A 15,614-nucleotide genomic window follows, 5' to 3' on the forward strand; every position below is an offset into this window, starting at 1 on the left:
AAACTGCCTCTTGCCTTGTGCTTCTATTTTTCCTGTGAGTATCACAGAAAAATTCCAATCAGCTGCTTGGGAGGCAGAGCTTGCTTGTCATCCTTGCTGTGTCCAGGACAGCCTCTGTGGAGGGCAGAAGAGAAATTCTGTTATAATTTGGGAGCAAATTACAGCAGAGTTTCTGCAGTTTGGGCAGCTCCAGCCTGTACGCTCCCCATGCCATAGCTCCAGAGGCTGTCAGTGGCCCCAGAGAGCCTGCAGGCTCTGGGTAATGCTGCCAGCCCATCTCTGCCCAATTTTTGGTGAAGAAGAAGGATTTGCAGACACCAGGGACCAGAACAAATCCATCCCCACCCCTCAGTGACCTCCTGAGGGTCCCTGGCTGTGCTGCACCAGCCAAGGGGCTTTGGCTTCTGGGGAAGGTCACTTGCCTCAGCAGGGAGGAGAAAAGATGGATCTGTGCCTCTGTAATTTTTTTTCTAAGCAGGTTAAAGAAAATTTGATAGAAAAAATGTATGGTTTGAAACCCAAAGAGTCAAGGGTCCATTTGGTAGATTTTCCTTTAAGTTCTGAGTTTTCTGGGGATTATTTTATTATTTCATTTGGTGGTTGGATTTTTTTTTATTCTTTGCATTAGAAATCGTGTCAGTTGTCAAACAAGGCTGAAATTTGGTTCCAGATTGATTTGGTTTTTTTATGTCTAGCTTTCAGCATCCTCAAAGGCATCTAATTGTTCAGGACACAGTGAGTATCTGCACTTACAGAAATCAAGGCTGGAGTGGAGCTCCCCTGAAAGCCAGGCTCTGAGAAGCCAAGATTCATTTTCAGAAAGTAAGTGCTTTTCATTTTTCGGTTTCTCAAGGACTCTTTCAAGGGCCAAGCAGATGGCTGGGAGATCTGCAGAATGGAAACCTGCAGCTCTAATGGGGACACAGAAGTGTGTGTGGAGGGGGCTGTTTGTTTGGGGTTCTGTTAGCTCAATTGCCTTTTGGTTTGGCAGCAATTTGCACTGTTTATGCAGCTGGAATGCCACTGCATTTTCATGTGGACTCTCCCTTTTCGACAAAGGGCTGAGAAAATTGCCACACTAACTCTGGGAGCTCCCCAGCAGCTCTGAGGCATCACCAGCAGAGATTTCCAGCTCAGAAACAGGAGGGCAGGCAGCAGGAGAAGAGCTCCGTTCCAGAACAGCTCTGGCTCCTTCTCAGGGGTCCATGGGGATGTGTGGGACACCAGGCCGGCCCCAGCTGTTCTCTGGGGCTGTGTTGGCCCTTTGGCAGTGCTGACCTGCCTGGCACAGGCTCCCTGTCCCCAGGGGTGAGGCCTGTGCCACAGGGAGGCAGTGGCAGCGCAGGTGGCCCCATGCCCCAGGGCCTGGCAGGCCTTCCACGTGTTTGTACCTCACTAAATTCAGGCTAACGTCTTATTTTCCTGTCCTCTCCACATCATTCCCATGGTGATTCACTGGAGCCTGCCTGGACACATTCCTGTGAGAGGAACCTGCTGAGAAACCCACTCATGTGAGGGCAGAGAGCACCAGGATTGCCCAAAGGAGGCACAGGAATGCCTTCAGAGCTCCTGGTGAGAGGAACATGGTGAGGAACCCACCCCAGAGAGCACCAGGGTTCCCAAAGGAGGCACAGGGATCCCTGCAGAGCTCCTGGTGTGTGGAACCTGCTGAGGAACCCACTTATGTGAGGGCAGAGAGCACCAGGATTGCCCAAAGGAGGCACAGGGATCCCTGCAGAACTCCTGGTGTGAGGAACCCCATCCAGAGAGCATCAGGGTTCCCAAAGCAGGCACAGGAATCCCTGCCAAGGGCACACACAGCTCAGGAATGGAGCATTAACTCCTCTCTCCCCACCTGGGCTGAGCACACTGCCCGTGCCATAAACAAATAGGGGAAACTGAGGCACAGCCGGGGTAGTGCCCACCCTGGGGAGCCCCAGGTGTGATCCTGCACCCACCCAGCCCAGGTTCCACTGGAGCAGGGCACACACACCCCCTCATGTTTGCCTGTGTTTGCTGTGTGCCTGTCCCACTCCTTTTCCTCGCTAGCCTGTCACAAGCATCACTAAAATATGCTTATCTCATGTATGCAAATAGCAGGATATTTATAAGATTCTTTGAAATTTCCATAATTGTGCTGTAAAAAAAAAAAAAAATCTTTTTGCTTATCTCACAAAGTGTTGTAACCACAGTGTTACTTTTATTGAAATCCAAAAATCACTCGGCAAAATAAGAATAGTTAGAAAACTGTCAGGTTTTTATATTTTTGAAATAGAAGGGAAAGAAAGTGAGCAAACCAGGCTTTATTATTTTAAATTAGAAACTTTAATGCTCACCAAAAAGGATATAAACTGTAAATGTATTTTAGCAGTTCCTAGAGAAAAAAGAGAGAGGTTTTAATAATAACACTGTGTGCTCCTATATCATTTTCATTAGAAAAATCTTGGAGCACTTTCAGCTTATTAAAGAATGGAATGCCTCAGAAGGCTCTCGGGAGGCACTGGAGGAAAGTAAAGTAACAAAAATATAAATCCACATTATTCTCCATCCTGAGGTTCCCTGGAGCTGGGGACAGCAGCTGCCCCTGGCACTGTGGGGTCCCTCTGCTCATTCTGGGGGTGAGTGAGCCAAAATATGGAAGGATTTTCCTAAATCTCCTGTCCTGACCCATGGGGACACAGCAGGAGCTCTGCAGGGAACCCTGTGCCTCCTTTGGGAATTCTGGCACTCTCTGCCCTCATATGAGTGGGTTCCTCACCATGTTCCTCATACCAGGAGCTCTTGAGGGATCCCTGTGCCTCCTTTGGGCAATCCTGGTGCTCTCTGGCCTCACATGAGTGGGTTCCTCACCATGTTCTTCACAGGAACGTGTCCAGGCAGGCTCCAGTGAATCACCCTGGGAATGATGTGGAGAGGACAGAAAAAACAAGATATTAGCCTAAATTTAGCAAGAGTGGTAAAATGCTCACTGGAACAACAAAAAGAGGAAGAGAGGCTGTAAAGGTAGGGGGTATTCCCTGGTCTGATGAGGAAAATAATATTAAAAAGTCCCCAGTGTTTAATTTCAGGAAATCCAATAGCCCAGGCGAGTGCCCAGAAGAGGAACAGCGTGTTAACATATCTTAGATAAACAGGAGCCAAGTTGTTTCCCTGACAGGAACACGAGAGAGCCCATCAGTGCAGTGGGGGAGAATAATAAATTAAAAACCAGATGGTTCAAAGATGTGATTGCGTCTTCAGCTTCAGCAGGAAGAGAGAAGGGGAATACATATGGATTGCAGGCAGGCCAGGAACACAAAAGCCTGGAAAAAACACAAGAACAGGAGAGGCAGGCTCATCAGAATGAAATTAATTAAAAGAGCAGGACCTCAAGTTATTTTAGGTCCCAGTGGTAGAAACACCAGAATTCCAAGCTCCATTCTTCATTTGTACACAAAGTTTCCTGTTTCATCCTTGCTCAAAAAAGGACCTCTTCCTTTCTGAGCTAGATAGTGAGTCGAGGCAGATGGGAATTATTCTGAGCTTGGAGAAAACAAAGAAGCACAAATTAATGGCTTACTGGCAGAAAGGCAGTTTGAAGCGCTTTGCCAGAGCACATTTTATTCCTACCCTTATCCTACATAGATATTTTTTCCTTTAATTCTGCTCAGCACAGAAATGCATGACTAAGCAGAGATCCATATCTGCATCGTGCATAGGCTGGAGGGGGCACTAAACCAGGCAAAAATCAGACAAAAGGAGTGGGGGAGAGTCTGCAGTGCCTGTGCAGTGACTTAACAACTTGCTGCGTGTCGTTCAGCACACAGAAAATAGAACAAAATAGAACAACCCCCTCCTGGCAGCTTGAACTCTCCCATCCCATCCTTTCTGTGTGGGTTTCTGTGCATCTGCCTGCATTCTGTCACTCATACATGGACATATGTACAGTCACAGCCATCCCTGGTGCTCCACAGGCGCTGGTTGGAGAGGAGGAGCCCTGGTGGCCATGGGCACCTTGGCCAGAACCCCACTTTGCCATCAGAGGAGGTTGTGCCTTTGGCTTGAGAAGGGGCAGGGTTTCACCCAGCCTCCCCTGCAGCAGCAAAGCTCCAAATCTGCAGCAGCAAAGCTCCAAATCTGCAGCAGCAAAGCTCCAAATCTGCAGCAGGGCTCTCCCTGCCCGGGATTACGCTCAGCCATTTCTGGGACAAGCCTGGAAATGGTTTAACTGTGCAAATTTATCATGCATAAACAATTTAGGTTATGATACCGATAATATTTCAGTCTTAATTTGGCAAAATGATGGAGGCAGAAACTCAAACTGCACTTGCGTTTGAACAGTGTTGATTCTTCCGTAACTATTAACTTGCAAGACCTCAATTTGATATCCCCTGGGAACAGATTCCCTCTGTGCTGAGGGTGTTAGAAGCAGGAGATCAGGAGGTGGAGGTTCAGCTCTTGTTATGAGATTTTCAGCTGCTTTCTTAACTTCCTGTCACTCCTTTTTCCTGGTGTAAAATTAGGATAATGACATTTCTTCATATGACAGCAGCTTAAAGCTGAAATGCTCAGGTGGAAGGTGTTCTACACTTCAGAGATTATTGTTTATTACCACCACTGCTATTACTGATATTTCTGAGAGTTTCACTCTCACATATGCAATGAGGGCAAAATATTATGAACATTTTGCCTGATTTTGAACTTAAAACCAATTTTGTTGTGAATTAATTCCTTTGAATAGAATTATTCCTGAACTACATCAACTGGGGACCAGCTGCTGACCCCAAGTGTTTAAGAACTCCAGATAATCACTGATGAAAGGAGACAAAAATACATTTTATCTAAGAAGTATCTAATGTTGTGATAGAAACTGAAATTAAAGTATAATCCAGAGAGAGAGAGAGAGGGAGAGTGTTCTTTAATTAAAATCAGCTACCTCAAAAGATGGATTTTCTCAGGAGTGAAATTTGCACTGTGCTGAAGGCTTTCCACTTAAATCCTTCATGATGCAAGGAAAAAGAATTCTCAGGGAGTAATATTGGCATTAGCAGATAGCCACATTTCACAATAAGGGAAAATCTGCAGAGAAAAAGATGTATGGCCAATAGAATGGAAAGATGCACAAACCAGGGAACTCCCTGAAACACAAACACACGATTGTTCAGCAGCAAATGAATAGTTTGGCAGAGAAAGGGACACCAGATAGAGGCTTGAGGATAGAGGAAGGAAAATAAACCCAGAATCAGCAGAGACCAGTGAAAACAATGGGCACTTTGTGCCAGGAGATATGTTAAAAATACTGAAAGACGGTTTTAGATAACGTATTCAGGAGGATCCATGGGCCTCCCAGCAGCCCCTGGCAGCCTCTGGTCCTGGGCAAGCACAGGTGGGGTCAGGGCATGGGGATGGGCAAGGGGATGGTGTGGAGGCAATGGGGACAGGGGGAGCAGTGTGCAGCCAGGTGGGGACAGTGGGGAACCAGGTGGGAACAGGGTGGAGGAAGGTGAAAGCAGGGGGAGCAGTGTGGGACCAGGCAGAAGCAGCAGGTGAGAGCCAGCATCCCCTGGGGCTGGGCAGCACTGCCTTCCCCATTGCAGAGCTGCTGCTGCTGCTGGTGATGATGATGGTGATGGTGATGATGATGGTGATGGTGATGGTGGCAGCTGTGCTGAGGGGAGCACTCCCAATGCTGCTCATTGGGAATGCTCTCCCTTCCCAGGCTGGCTGCCATCCCAGCTGGTTCCCTGAGCACAGAGGAGGCTCCTGGCCAGGCAGAGTGCTGGGCAGCTCTGGAGCTGTGGCAGGATTACCTTGCAGAGACTCCTTTCACCAGCATTTATTGCATTGAGTGGAACTGTGGCAGGATTACCTTGCCAAAACTCCCTTTCCCCAGCATTTATTGCATTGTGTGCAGCAGAGAGGGTTCCAGCAGCTGCTTCAGCTGCTCTCCTCACATGCAAACCTCTCCTGCAGCAATCTTGTCTAACAGCCAGGTGGGCTCTGTGAGAAGTGGTTCTGCTGTGGTGAGGAACATATCTCTTTTATTTTTAATCTTATTTTTTCCTTCCTTAAAAAAAATAATTTCAGGGCTAAAGTGGAGGAGCTGCTGCAGAGGTGTCCCACTCTGGGAACAGGGCAGGAGTGGGCAGCAGCAGAGCTCCCTCTCTGTGCTCACCTCATTGCCAGGGACAGGACACAAAGCTCCAGTGCCTGTAAATGCCTCACAGCTCCGCTCTGGGTGATGCAAATGGCTTTGCAGAAAGAGCCTATGCCCAAATTGTTAGTCTAATATTGGCCAGGATATTGCAGCCGGGCAGGATGGGATATGTAGCAGGGGACATTTTAATGTGTCAGATTAAAACACCTCTGCAAATCTTGGCTGAGTTCAGGCTCCCAAAGAGCTGCTGTGGATTCAGGACAGATTTCAGTTCAAGCAGAAGGGCTGGCTAATCATTAAAATACATCATACAGGTAATCTGGCTTGCACTCCAAGACCTTTAGAGGTATTTTAACACCCACAGCACTCCAAGTGCTAAAACAGCTTGACCAAATTTGGCATTCAGCATCTCCTGAAAGGAAAACAGAACTCAGAGCAGCAGAAGAGCGAGGCCCTTTCAGTGATGTGACTTACAGGGGAAATCAGAGGCTGCTCCTGAGCTGAGCCCCACGTCCCAGAGCTCCCAGCACCCCTGTGAGCACGGATGAGCAGGGCTGGTGACCGTGGGACAGGGGACAGAGGAGCTGGAGCCAGCCCTGGTGGGGCGTGCTGGCGAGCAGCGCTCACATATTAACAGATTTCCACTCAAACTGGCAAATAGGGATGTCTATGCTCGAGATGCTGTGTGAAAGCCAAGGCAACAAAAGTCAAAATGTGCATGCGAGAATATGTGGCACACACAGTATATGTCACAATGTTTACCATCACTTCAAAACATGCACCCGCCCACAGCTCTTCACTAGCAGCGTCCTGGAACTTCTCCAATTGGGATTTGCTATATGAAGCAAAAGTCAATTAAAATCAGCCATTATTGTACAGATCATGAGATCCATAGTAGGAGATCCCATACTTGTCCCAGATGCTCATTAATAGCAGTGTGTTGTAAACAATCCAGGACAATTGCTTGGGGTTTGTAGACTTTTCTGATGGCTGTGTTTGCTCAGTTAACATGCAACATTTTTAAATGGGTTGGATTAAAATTTTTAGCAAATATCAAATTCCCCAGAAACACAGATCTGTTGCATTCTGGAACTGTTTCAAATGTAGGTCAGAGTCAGCGAGGATGCTTAGCTAGTGAAAACAGAGACAGGGGGAGGAAGATTTGGGGAAGGGAAATTCTGCCTGCCCAGCTTGCAGAGGAGCCCAGCTCGCCCACCTTCCCTCCCAGAGCTGCTGAGCTGTGTGACTCATCCCTGCATCACTCCAGTGCCACAGCTCCCCTTGGGAAGGCAGCACCTGCTCAGCCTGGGGTCCCTCCCTGCTCCCCTCAGTGCCTCCAGGAGCTGCTCCATGCAGGTAAGGAAATGTGATTTTCCAGGGGGCAAAACTGTGCAGCCCCTGTGCAGGAGCTGGTGTGACTGTGCAGATCCAAGCCCATGACTGTTTGTGAATATTTACTGGCCTGATTCAGTGAAACCCATGCAAGAATGGCCTGGAGCTGAGATATTTTTGGGTTAAGTGGAAGCTTCCAGTCCTTCAGATAGAGCCAAACACCAGCACCATCTCCAGCTCCCAGGTGAGGCCAGGCCAGAATTACAGGTGAACCTGACCCTTGAGTCCTGCTCAGAAACAAAACCCTGGCAGGGCTTTTTTGGTCAAATAAATCATCAGCTCAATATGAAACAAACTTCTTTGTTTTGGAAAAAGATTGCCCCACCCCTACACACACACACAGATGCACACACTAATTTTTAGGGATGACTTCTAAACAAAAAGTCTGTAATTAGTACAATTTTGTTTGCAATTAGCAGGGATAAGTTGTTTGCTTTAGTGCCAATATCAGTAACAATGAAAGTTTTCTTTTGTTTTCAACTCTTTTGCTACCTCTTTATGTTTAGTTTCAAGGTGAGATCAGTGTCTGGAAACATGATGTAATTTATGCTTTATCATTTTATGAACTTCAGCAAATCTACCCCTGATAATGTATTATAATTATGCTGGTAATCAGAACTGGATTTGGAAATGCAGGAAGCCTGGTGCCAACTGCCACTGTGTGTCTGACCAGATCACAAAAGGAAAACAACAGTTACTGGCATTTATTGCCAGGGGAGCTTCAACTGAGATCTGCAGACAGATAAGGACTGCAAAAATGAAATGGCTGTTCATTTCTTATGTATACCTAATTTCTGTGGGTTTTCAGACTGGCATCCTCGTCTCTGTCATGCTTGTTCCCATTTTCCCCTCAGTTTTCCTTTAAGAGAAGCTTCCTTGCTCCAAAGCCAAATGCAATGTTCCCTGCTGTGATGGATTCCTTCTTTTTCCTTCCTAATTGGAGCCATTTCATCAGATCGAATTTTGACAAAGATAGTAATTGTCATCCAATTTTAAGGCAATGACAAGATCAATATGAATTCTCAGATGACAAGTATTATTACTGGGTGAGCACAAAGAAACAAAGAAAATGAAAAATCCATGTTCTAGGGATCAAAACAGGGAGAGGCACATGCTTGCCTTGATCCACGTGTGTGTGAATCCTGCTTCAACAATAGAGGCAGTGCCTGTGCAGGGATGGGGTAGAACAGATGGCCTTTGCCAGGCAAATAGTGCAGGGAAACGAGCACCCAGTGCTTTAGTACACTGCAGTTTGGGTAATGTGGGACTCAATTAACTTGCCACCAAACAGGCTTGCAGGGAAAATTACCCACAGCCCCATCTCAGAGAATTCTGCTCCTCCCCAACATTTTGTGCTCCTTCTGTTCCCCAAATGCCAGGAGTAAGTGCCCAAGAAAACCCTGCTTCTTTTGGGTAAATATATCCCAACTGTATTTATGTAGGCAGAAGTACTTGATTATTTTTATAACATTGTTTAAATGAGATGATCTGATTAGTTAATGGCCCAAAGAGTTCAGGCAGAGTTCAGACAGGGATCTAAAACGTGCAGCAGCATCTTCAGACGTTTGCCACACCACGCTGGTTTGGGAGGGACTCTGCCATATATGAGGAACTTGCCAGGTGCTGTCAGGTTGTTTTAGCAGGTTCACCCTGCAACAAGACATTTCTTCAAGGCATTTGACCCTCGGAGCTCAGCTCCTGTTCTGGATGTGCTGCTCAGAGTGCATCCACTGCACACGCCTGTCTGGCCATTAAACCAGAGCTCCTCCTTTCCCACCCCACAGTGTTAAATCCAAGGAATTAGAGCTGGGTTTCTTTTTTTTTTTTCATTATTTATATTCAAAATACATTTTAACAGAGGAAAGGCAAAATAACCCATGGTTGTCGTGCTAATTGGCAGCTGCTCTGGGTAACAGCCGTGACAAGTTTCAGCTCTGGCCACTCCAAGGCAGCCAAGTCATTAAGGGTTTCCAGGCAGAGAATTGGGTTATGAAACCCAGCACTCACTGCTGCTGCCCCTGCACTGCTGAGCACGTTCCCAGCCACCCCAGTGCAGGTTCAGGGGGATTATCATCCGTGGAGCAAGGCCTCAGCCAAGCGCCGAAAAGATGTTTGTCAGCCTCCAAAATATAAATAAAATATTTACAAAGAGAATAATTGACTTTTGATGTTTACTTCAGGCTATGGTTAAGCAGGCAGTGTCTGTACTGAGCAATGCAGTGACCACCTGCCACAAATGCTGTGATATTTGACAGATCCCTTTCTGCCAAGAACGATAATTCCTATTTAAATCTAAATAGAGGAGCCATGAATGCAGATTTCTCATCACAAAGACACTGATGTTAATCCCCAGTACAGAAAAATAAGAAAAGCCAGAACGTTTTATTGGATTTTATATGGAAGATAATTAAACAGTATTTCTTCTTTACTTGGTATACAGCATCCCATCAACCTTCCTGCTGAAATTTGTTTATAAAGAAAGCCAGAAAGTTTTATTACATTTTTATGTAAAAGAAAATTAGCATTTTGTATATTTGAACTTACATTAGAATAACAAAAAGTTAGTAAACAAAAAATGACCAAAGAATGATGAAAATAAACAGAAAAAAAAAAAGTAAGGAAAGCAAAGCACTGTTCTCATACACACAATTTCATATTCCAAGCATGCAGACCAAATAAATGTTTGTGTGCATATGTATGTATTGTATAAATTCATGTAGCAAGCAGTTCTGAAGCCTGAGCTGATGGAAGTTGGGAAATGCAGGGATTGGATGTGCTTGCACACCCCTCATTTGCCCTTTCTGCCTGTGGACACAGAACGTATGCTGGGGTTTTTCCCACACACACCCCCACAGAAAATGGTGCAGTGTAGGCAGAAATTGGCTGTGAGAATGATGTAATCTCTGAGAGCTGCCTTGCAGGAGCCGTTTCTGCTCTGCCCACCAGGCAGTTTGGTATTTTGGATGTACCCAAGGAAGTTCTGGTGCCTGTTCCCCAGCAGGTGGGTGCTGCCAGTCTGGGCTGTGCAAACGGGGCTGGGGTGCATTTAAGGAGCTCATTAACGCAGGGGAGGGGGCAGCTGTATCCAGGGCTGCATCCCTGGCATTTAAAAATGCTTCCCTTCAGCCCCTGCTGCCATTTACTGCATTATGTGATGCTGTGGATTTTCCAAACAAAAGATGTTTATGAGGAGAGTATATTTTAAGATCCCTTTCATAACTGCACAGACCCCTCTCCAAGCAGATGGCCTGACAGTTGCAAGGAAACTATTCATAAGCCAGAAGTAGCGTTTAAAATTCTTTTTTTTTTTTTAAAAAAAAGACAGTTTGTTCTCCATGTACATTTTAAGCAGGTACTAATTCTGTCTGTGGCAGCACCTTCCCAGCCCAGCAGCACCACAGCTCCCTCCTGGCTGCTCGCAGGCACTGAAATTCCAATTCCACTCACTGCTAACTTGGAGTAACACTGGAGGTACAACAGTTTCCCTTGTGTACCCAAAACAGGAGGGACCCACTGAGAAAATGTTTCTTGTGAATGTGTAGAAACAAGAATTTTCTAAAGACATGAATCTATTTAATTCCATTTTCATTCTCAGCCTTGACTGCTACCTAGATGTTGTTAACAGCCTTTTGGGAGAATAACCATAACTAAACCTGAGCCACTTCAGCATTCCCAAGCTGATGTATTTGGGAGGAATCTGAAGCAATGGCTTCACACAGCTGCATTTGCTGACCCTTTTAATTGCCTGCCACAGAACCTCCAGCTCGAAGGAAACCAGCCCTTCCCTATCATGCACTTGATAAATAAATAATGCCATCCCTCTGGAGACAAGAATTCCATCTCCAGCACAAGGACAGGGACTGAGTGTCCTTCCACTTTGGGGAGATGGTTTGTTTTTGCTTTTCCTTCACCTCGGGAGCTGAGGCTTGTTATTTGTCACATCAAACACATTTAGAAGTATTTCTGAAAAATTTGCCTAATATCCTGCAGCAATGAGTTGCAGGGTTGATTATACACTGCACGAATGTTTTCAGCATTTTCCCTTCACCTTTCCATGCATATTTGTGCTTCAGAGAAAGCAGAATAAATAGCCCCTTCTCTCTGCTTCTGTTATATCATCTTTTACTCTTGTGTTTTGTAAACTAAACAATGCTAGTCTTTTTAATCACTTTTTAGATGGAAGCCTCTTTCCTCATGTGTTTAATCATTTTTGCCGTACTTTCCTGCTGCAGAAGTACATACATGTGGGCATAGACACCCTGGAGCAATCAAAAAGTCTGCCAAGAACAGGTTCCAAGGCTTCACAGAGGTTTGCTATTTGCTCCCAAAACAATTCCTGTTCATCTCACTCTGAATTCTCTTTTGGAAAGAGGGTCCGGGGGGCTGTGCAGGGGCTGAGCTGTGTGTGCAGGTGTGCAGGGGAAAGGAGGAGCAGGACAAAAGCCAAAAGAGGCTGGAGCATGGCAGGAATGGTTGGTGCTGGGTGAGGATGAGTGAGACCGTGTTCACAGGGGGCTGAGGATGAGGGAAGAGACGAGGATCTGACTCCATGTTTCAGAAGGCTTGATTTATTATTTTATGATATATATTACATTAAAACTATACTAAAAGAATAGAAGAAAGGATTTCATCAGAAGGCTGGCTAAGAATACAATAGAAAAGAATGATAACAAAGGCTTGTGGCTGGGACAGAGAGTCCGAGCCAGCTGACTCTGATTGGCCATTAATTAGAAACAACCACATGAGACCAATCCCAGATGCACCTGTTGCATCCCACAGCAGCAGATAACCATTGTTTGCATTTTGTTCCTGAGGCCTCCCAGCTTCTCAGGAGGAAAAACCCTAAGGAAAGGATTTTCCATGAAAGACGTCTGTGGCAGATGATCCTTCCCAAGGCACATCCTTCATCCAGGTGGTTTGTGGAGGATGCTGTCCCACATTCCTGGGCTCTCGTCCCCTCCAGGCTGCCACAGCAGTGCCCAGCTCTGAGAGCAGCTCTGGTGCTGCTGCTCTGCTCTGCCCAAAGGAGAAGGGGAAGGAGGAGTAAGAACCTGGTGAAGGTGATGCCTAAAGAGGCTCCCTGGAACAGAGGCTGACAGAGGGAAAGAATAAAGCAGAGATTTATTAAAAGGCCTTCAGAGGATGCACCCTGGGGAGTACAAGAGCCCAGCGAGGGCTACACCCAGGATGGACTCCTCGAGTTTTCACACTTTTATAAGTTCTGGTACATTTCCCTATTTGGGTTCACTGTCCAAACCCAGCTTCAGGCTGTGCAGTCCCACCCTCCCAGGTTGCTCCCTCCATTCCCTTTTGCACTTTTGGGGCTGAAGCTGCAGTGCTGTCCTTGGTTCTGGGCTGGACAGGGATTGTTGTGTGTGCCTGAGCTGAGGGAGAGCTGCTGGCACTGTGTGTGGGGTTCAGAGTTATAAACCAGTGCAGAGGCTGGGATGTGGGAAAGCTCAAACTGAAGGCATCAAAGTCTCCAGGAGGAATTTCCTCTCCAGCTGGGACCAGGGTCCCCATGGAGGGGCAGCCAAGGCCCTTCTCCTCTGGCAGCCTTTGGTTCTCTGCCCTGCAGAAGCTTTTTGCTTGTTCCTTTCTGGATGCAGAATCTCTGTGTATTTTCCTGGGGGAAAGCAGCACACCCTTCAAGGGGGCTGGACTGGCTCTACATGGGTTATTTGAAGACCAAGGCCAAATACATTTTGCATAGGATTCCTCCAGTCTAATTTCAGCCCTCCAACTTTCCTTCCATTCCTAAAATCCAACTGAATATATCTTGTCCTTGCAAAGGTTTTTGCTAATCCTGTTTTTAGTTTTAAATGCTATGTAAACATTTCCATTGTGGATTAATGCGCTGTTTCAAAGCAGGGCAGATTTTAAGATTGCCATTAATTCAGAGAAAGAGACTTCTGTTACTATTACAGTTCTTTTGGAAACTTAATTTCATTCAATGTCCCTTTGAAGGCTTTGCACCAGAGTGTTAAATGAATGCTATCAAAAGCCATATTAAAGAGGATTGTATGTAGTTGACCAGGGTTCATGCTAGGGCCTAGTTTTAGACAATATCTTACATTGAAAATATGGTTCTTCAATTATACCTTCTATTGCAGAAATGAAATTACCTTGAACGCTTGGGTGTAGTAGGCTTATTTCTCAGAATACAATAGAAAATGGTCAAATTCTTCCTCGCAGTAAAACATATCTGATTAAAAATGAAAGAGAGAGAAAAATGTGAAAAGCAAAATCAGACATAAGAACCCTGGGATCAGTGAAAAGACAGCTTGGACAAAGGCTCTGCATTTGAGTAGCCCAAATAATTCCAGGATTGTCTGAATGCTTCAAGCAGAAGTGTCTAAAGTGCCTCGTGTTCTGCCAGCTGATTCAGGATGCTGCAAAGGGGGATCAGGGGGCCAGAGTGAATATGCAGAAGCTTTTAAATACATTCCCATTATTCACAGTAATCAAAGTAACTTGCAAATACATCTTCTTAGCAAAACTTAACATCTTTGAGATCACAATCGTAAAAAATAATTGATACAATTAGAGGTATGGAGCTACATTTGGTGTAACTGCAGCTATTCACATTTATTATGTTTCTAAGTGTTTTCTTGTCTGCTTTCCCAACTCATAATGTACATCTGATTTATTTGGGGAATTATAGTGATTGCAGTCCTTCGCTGGTTTTGTTTTGGTTTTTTTTTTTTGTTCTGATTTTTTTTTTGCTTGGTTTGGCTTTTTGGGGTTTTTTTTGGTTTTGTTTTTGTTTTGGGGGTTTTTTTGGGGTTTTTTTGGGGGGGTTGGAGGGTTTTTTGTGATTTTTTTGGGGGGGTTTTTTGGGTTTTTTCTTTTAGTTTTTTGGTTTTGGGGTTTGCTTTTTTGGGGGGGTTGTAGGTCTTTTTGTGAGTTTTTTGGGGTTTTTTGGGTTTGGGTTTTTTTCATTTTTTGGGGGGGTTGGAGGGTTTTTTGTGATTTTTTTTGTTGTTGTTGTTTTTTTGTTTTGGGGGTTTTTTTGTTGTTTTTTTGGGAGGGGGGTGGAGAGTTTTTTTGTGTTATTTTTGTTGTTGTTGTTGTTGTTTTTTGGGTTTTGGTTTGGGGAAATTTTTTTTGTTTTTTGGGGGGTTTGGAGGGGTTTTTTGTGATTTTTTTGGTTGGGTTTTTTTTTTTTTTTTTGTTTTTTTTTTTGTTGTTGTTGTTTTTTGATTTTTGTTTTTTTTCTGCAGTGTTTCAGGTGCGTTTCCAGCGTGCAGAGGGACAGAGCAGCTCTGGCCAGGCTGCTCTGGCAGGCAGTGCTGGCCCCTTGGCTTGGCTCTGGCTGCAAACACACACACACAGAGCCTGCTGTGCATCTCCCACCTGCCTGCCTGCCTAATTCCAGGATTACAGCTCAGGGACAGGTAAGGATGATGGGCATGGGAGAGGATCTCATGTCCTTACATCCGCAGGGAGCCCCGTGCCGCTGTCCTGCTGGCATGAGCCGTGTAAGCCTCTCACTCATCATCACCTTGGGAAGGGGGATTTGCTCAGCCTCGGGTGCTTCGCTCAGGTTTTGATGTGCTGGCTGAGAGAACTCCGTGGCTGCCTCTGTGTATGGGAATTAATTGTGGATCTGGGCTGTACAAAGCAATCTTGTGGGCTCCTGCTTCGTTAGTGATGGGGTCCGCTGGCCACTGCACTGCTGAGTGCCTCAATTCACACTGCAGACAGCATTGCTGGAAGGAGCAGACCTCTGGGTGCAATTTGGGGTGTTTCACCAATTGTGTGGAATTTGGGATGTTTCACCATTTGTGTGGAATTTATGTGGAATTTGGGGTATTTCACCAGTTGGGTGGAATTTGAGATGTTTCACCAATCGTGTGGAATTTGGGATGTTTCACCATTTGTGTGGAATTTATGTGGAATTTGGGGTGTTTCACCAGTTGGGTGGAATTTGGGATGTTTCACCAATTGTGTGGAATTTGGGATGTTTCACCATTTGTGTGGAATTTGTGTGGAATTTGGGGTGTTTCACCAATTGGGTGGAATTTGAGATGTTTCACCAATCACGTGGAATTTGGGATGTTTCACCATTTGTGTGGAATTTGTG

General features: G+C 45.6%; 2 long non-coding RNA genes across 7 annotated transcripts in view; one reads left to right on the forward strand and one right to left on the reverse strand.

Annotated features, from left to right (window-relative positions):
- LOC106629784 (uncharacterized) overlaps positions 1-15,614 on the forward strand; it is a 316,151-nt gene that overhangs the window by 296,239 nt on the left and 4,298 nt on the right. For 4 of the 5 annotated variants that reach the window (XR_012582612.1, XR_012582611.1, XR_012582614.1 and 1 more), the window contains 2 exons: positions 696-822; positions 14,752-14,925. This is a non-coding gene — a long non-coding RNA (uncharacterized LOC106629784). Of the gene's footprint in view, positions 1-695; positions 823-14,751; positions 15,010-15,614 lie in introns of all 5 variants that reach the window. The other variant, XR_012582613.1, reaches the window with a different exon arrangement.
- Positions 8,501-15,614, reverse strand: part of LOC102073253 (uncharacterized) — a 76,032-nt gene continuing 68,918 nt past the window's right edge. For both annotated transcript variants that reach the window (XR_012582617.1, XR_012582616.1), the window contains exons 2-3: positions 13,654-13,733; positions 8,501-12,620 (exon numbers count right to left, since the gene is read on the reverse strand). This is a non-coding gene — a long non-coding RNA (uncharacterized LOC102073253). The remainder of the gene's footprint in view (positions 12,621-13,653; positions 13,734-15,614) is intronic.

This window comes from Zonotrichia albicollis, chromosome 14 (genome assembly GCF_047830755.1).
Source record: "Zonotrichia albicollis isolate bZonAlb1 chromosome 14, bZonAlb1.hap1, whole genome shotgun sequence".
Lineage (NCBI taxonomy): Eukaryota > Metazoa > Chordata > Aves > Passeriformes > Passerellidae > Zonotrichia > Zonotrichia albicollis.